Source organism: Trichosurus vulpecula, chromosome 1 (genome assembly GCF_011100635.1).
Source record: "Trichosurus vulpecula isolate mTriVul1 chromosome 1, mTriVul1.pri, whole genome shotgun sequence".
NCBI lineage: Eukaryota > Metazoa > Chordata > Mammalia > Diprotodontia > Phalangeridae > Trichosurus > Trichosurus vulpecula.
In genome coordinates, this window is record NC_050573.1 from 156,283,681 (window position 1) to 156,289,680 (window position 6,000).

Consider the following 6,000-nt stretch of genomic DNA (forward strand, 5'->3'; position numbering starts at 1 on the left):
TTAGCTCCCAGGAGGTGAACTCTGCCCTCTGGATCATTGTCTTCTCTTTCCCCTCCCCTGTCTCTCAAGACCTTGAAGACAAATGGCCATTCTGCAATTAATTGTTCCCACCCACATCTTCCCCAACCTCTTATCTTAAATAAAGTCTTCACAAAAAGGTGGTTCCTCCCCACCCAAGACTGAACCAACCAATTTAAAGTTATTGATATGAGTTACACATGCACCCTCCCTTCAGCTATGATTCATCCTTCATGAGTCTTCATGGAAGGGAGTGACCCCTATATAGATTCTACCCGGCAACTACAGGTGCTAAAGCCCCACCTCCTTAGCAGCCAGAGCTACTGAAAACAGGAAAAAGAAAGTTCTCAGCACCAAAGTCCTTCGCACTTTCAAATGGTTTAAAAAGATCTGCTTTTATCAATAGCAAAAACACTAAAAAATGTATTGATATCTGCTTTGCCTCTGTACCCTAAAGACCACTAGGTCTGTCCATCTGAGTTGCAGCTAAGACCTCCTGTATGTATAATCTCTCCTTATTCAATGTGATCATCTTGAGAGCAAGAATTGTCTTGTTTTTCTATATCTGTCTTCAGAGTTTAGGACAGCACTTTGTGCATAATACAGTTATCCCTTCCACACCACAGGGATTGGGGTACCCCCACGATGGAAAATCCAGGTGGAGAATTTTGACCCTCCACTCATAACAGAGAAGAAGTCTGAATTATTATGGTATTAAAAGATAAAATATGTTAATATTACACATACTATACATATATTTTATCTATTTCTGAGTTTTCTAAACTTTTTCTGTGTTGTCTGATGGCCTCCTCGTGTTGTCTGCAGCTTTCTCAAAACTCCCCAAAAATTCCCATTTAACTTCTTATGCCAACCCATGACATTTCAAAACTACAATGAGGAAACTTGTATTGAGGAAGGGATAACTGTAAATATTTAATAAATGCGTTTTCATTCATTCATTCATAAGGCAGAAAGGGTTATGATAATTCCATGTGCTCCATAGAGACATTAAGTTAAGGTCCCAAACTAAGTTTCCCCATCCTAGAAGCTCCTGAGGTTGACCACTAAACTTCCCAGACCTACCCTTTACACACAGTGATGACATTCTACTCATGTTACCTCTGTTGACTAGATGTGTGTAGGAGAGGAAATCAGACAAATGCCATTTTGTGCTAAGTTCTACTTTAGACTTCAGGGCACAAGAAAAACAAGTCTTCGTTCAAAACAACAATGTTTTTGTGTGATTTCTGTTCTGGGAAAGGTTGTTTACAAAAATGTCCTGGAATCCTGCAGCTGTGGGAAAATATTTTTGGAATAATGTATAAGTATATGTCTGAATAAGCTGTCATCCTTGGATGAAAGCAAATACAGAGACTATTACTAAATGTAAAAAGGCAAACATTTATTGGATATAGCTAGGTATGGACAGCTCTTCTCTGGATGTAATTTTTTTAATTTAATTTAATTTTGTTTTTAATTTATGGAATAAAACAAACATTTCCATAACAGTACAATAAAAAAGATAATTTTACATGAATCTGCAAACGTACTATGTACAACATGTTATTCCTTTCAAACGTGCAACAAAATTATCACATAAATTTATTTTTTCCTTCCCTTCCCCCCCAGGAGATGGCTACCATTAGACACAAATAGGTATACGTATATGTGTGCGTGTATGTATGTATGTAAAATAATTTTCCACATGCTTCTATTTATCAGTTCTTTCTCTGGATGCAGATAATGTCTTTCTTCATATGCCCTCTATAGTTCATTTGGATATTTATAATTGACAAAATAATTTATTTGTTCAAAGTCATTCTTAATATTGCTGTTACTATATACAATATTCTCTTGGTTCTACTCATTTAGCTCTTCGTTAGTTCATGCAAGTCTTTCTGTGTTTTTCTAAAACCAATGAGCTCATCATTTCTTATAGCACAGTAGAATTCCATCACAATCATGTACCACAATTTGTTCATGGATGTAATTCTTAATAACAGTTTCATGATATCTACTTATAAAGCAACGGCACGAAGCAACTAATGGTGAGGTTTTAAGGTAGATAACATTTTCACAGATTTGTCAATTGTGTGTGAGCAGGCCACAGAAAATAAGCCTGAATTATGGTATTATAAGCAAGAGAGACAAAAGACCCATGAGGCACAGCAGAAAGAGCACTAGATTTCAAATCAGACTTTGTTGTTGTTATTCAGTTGTGTCTGACCCTTCATGACCACATTTAAGGTTTTCTCAGCAAAGATACTGAAGTGGTCTGCCATTGCTTTTTCTAACTCATTTTACAGATGAGAAAACTAAGGCAATCATGGTTAAATGACTTGCCCAGAGTCACACAGCTACTAAGTGTCTGAGGCCAGATATGAACTCAGGAAGATGAATCTTCCTAACCTCAGGCCCACTGCTCTATCCACTATGCCATCTAGCAGCTTCAAGTCAAAGGAAGTGGGCCCAAATTCTAATTTGTAGTAAGTTATATTCCCTCTGAGGGCCCATTTTCTTCCTCTATATAATTAGAACCTTAATTAGATGATCCTTATAGTACCGTCTAGTTCTAAATGTATAATCCTGAGATTGATCACATGACCCCATCCACCCCATCCCAACACAACCACCTCTTCAGCATTGTTTGACTTTCAGGGATAGGCTAAGTTGCTGTCTCTTGTACCCTATGCATGAAGATTGTTAACTAGCCTTAAATCTCAGAATACATGTTCAATCAATCAATCAATTATTTATTCAGCACTTATAAATGTGCTAGAAATTATGCAAAAAGCTGGGGACAGAAAGGAAAAGAAAAATCATTTCCTACCTTCAAGGAACTTATATTCTTTAGCCCTTCCTTCTCTTTATGAATTTTATATCAGCCCTTTATGGCCCCTCAGTTACCTTTAATCATGTCACCCCTTTGTGCCATCCACTATAAAAATGCAATTCTTTCCCTTAACTCTAACTAGGTTTGGACTATATTTAATGCATTGTATCAGGACTCACTTCCTTTTTCAAAGGCATGTGGTGCTCTTTCTTCGCCATTCTCCAGTAAAATAACACTGGTATATTGCATTGTGTGCTAGAGCTGGCTCATATCAGCTTTTGAGAGCTGGTTGTTAAATTTTTCAGTGTGAGATTTTACACATCAGAAATCAACAAGCAGTATAAATCAGGGTCTGGTTTATTGTTTTGTTGATTTTTCTAGACTTAAGAAGCAGATTAAATTTTAAAGTGCAGTACATACTTTCTTTCCCCAGCGCCTGTTGTTAAATATTTACCAGCACTTGCCTTATCAACTTACTTTGTCTAACATTATCAATTGGTACTCTGAAAGCATCATTTTATTTATTTATTTTGTTTGTGAGGCAGCGGGGTTAAGTGACTTGACTTGTCCAGGGTTACACAGCTGTCAAGTGTCTGAGGTCAGATTTGAATTCAGATCCTCCTGATTCCAGGGATGGTGCTCTATCCACTGTGCCACCTAACTGCCCCCAAAACATCATTTTAAATGAAAGGACATTACAAGGGGATAGTTAGTTTCATAGTAATAATGTCATAAATGGAGCAGAATTTCAGAGCTTTGGTTATAATGTATTGACAATTTTCTTTTCTTTTCTTTTTTTTTTTTTTGCAAAATGATGTTGGCCAGGTAAATTATACACAATATACTCCTATGATTCATGATGAATCAGTCATTTCTGTTTCCTTTTTTCATTAGCTTGATTCTGAGTTAGCTTTGCCCTTAAGCCAGAACAAAATAATAACAGGTGTCTAGCCAGATACAACAAAGTAAGTAATGAAGCCCTTCTACAGAGTCAAGATGCAAAGCCACCTGTGCCTGAAATAGGAGAGAATTGAGATAAACATTCTTGTGAAATTGAGTTTTCATGACTTCATCAGTAGACAAAGTCATGAAATCACAGATCTTAGCCCTACCTTTCATTATCTGGGAGACCCTGGGCAAGTCACTTCTTTGTTCCTCTGTTTCCTCATCTGTAAAGTAGGGTGAATAATACTTAGACCACTTTTGTCACAGAGCACTTCGTAATCCTTAAAAGCCTGCTAAAGTATTCTTTATTATTACCACTTTGAGAAATCAATGAGTAGACATGACTGCTGCTTATACCATCGACTTTTCAGACTCAGAATTTGAATTTTATCTTGAATGTGCTTGTGTTTGGGGATTTACTCATCTTCTATTGCAGTTTTTTAAAAGTTTAACCTAAGAACCAAACTGTCAAATATTTCTCATGTTTTGTCTCACCATCATGCACCATCCATAAACATTTGTACAGCTGGCATGGTGTTTGAAGCTCAAGTGGTTAAATAAGGTTAGAAGCAGAGACCCTGACCTCAGAGTGCTTACCATCCAGTTTAGGAGATAGAATAAATACACAAAAATAAAATAAGAATACAAAGAATCACATGTGGCTCAGTCAGTCAAGATTGCTACCTAGCCCTAAATACCAATAACAATTATATAACAATAAATATTAATAACTAATTAATCAATAAAAAAAACATTTATTGGGGACCTGTTATGTACCAGGCACTGTGTTAGATACCGGAGATGCAAAGACAAAAATGAAACAATCCCTGCCTTCAAGAAGCTTCCATTCTATTAAATTCAGTGGAGATTACTGAAGGACGGTGTTCAGGGTAGAGAGAGAAGGCCTTGAGAAAAGGTCTCCTGGAACAAGTGGCATTTGAGTTAGGCACTAGAACAGCTTAGTTACTAGAGAAGACGGTAAGAAGAGTGGGGGGTGGGAATGAGAAGGGAGAGACATTTCAGGAAAAGAAGAATAAAGGACACAAAGAAAGGCTCATTTGAAAGGAATGCATGCAGCCCATTCAGGGAACCTGGAGTAGACCAGTTTAATTATCACCAAGGGTTTGTATAAGGACCTAGAGGTCAATAAGGTCAGAGAGTGAAGGGCAAGATCATGGAAGACTTTGAAAAGCAGGCTAAAGAGCTTGGATTTTGTCCTAACTCCTTTATCCATTATTGGCAATGGGAAACCTTAGAGGTTTTGAACAAAGCAGTGTTCTGGCTGAAGAAGTGTTTTAGGGAGATTGACCTGGCAACAGTGTGTAAATACAGTGGAGGGAGGAAAAACTGGAGTCAAAGAGACCAGTTAGGAAACTGTTGTGACTAGTGCAGGTAATCACATCTTTGCCATCTCTCTGATAGAGATCTGGTCATTGTTTTTCTTTGGTTGTGCTTTATTTTCCCCTTTGAATTATAACTTAGAAACATCTTTGCTAGGTGTGGCTAAGCATGCTTTGCAATTTCCTTCCTCAGGGAAAGATTTAACTCCAAGAGAAAGCTGCTAAGCCTCTCAGTTCAAACACACAATCTTCATTCAACCTAGAAAGCCATATAGCCTGAGGGATCTTACACTGAGCTCAAAGTCGGAGGCAGATCTCCAATTTGGGGTCATTATTGATGCATAGTTATCAATGGTTCAGTAGTCACCTGCACAGATAATGGGAATCCAGCCCTCTAGGGATTAGTTCTGGCCTTGTACTAATTAATACTTTTTCCTATGTCTTGATTGCATGGAAAGCTGGTCATTAGGTTGGAAGGCAACATGAAATTTTCTGGACTGATAGCAACTTGAAAGTTGAATATCATCTAAGGTGACCAGAAAAAAATAATGAAATGTCTCCTGTTAGAAATCACTAAATTATGGTGGTAAATTTATAACATCAAAGAACCTAGACCACTAAGGGATGTTTTAGTATCTCCTTCCCTTGGGATTTTAAATATGCAATCCACTGCCATTTGTCTTTACCTAACCTGGGAACCAAGAATCGGTCTCAATGACATTTTGAGGCAGCCATGAAAATAAGTAATAGCTGATGAACCCAAGGACAGGAAGAATTCCAGAGAGATATCAAGGAAGGCAGTGGGTTAATGAAATGAGATTAATATATATTTAATAGTCAATGTTTCTTTTGTTCCTTGGGAAA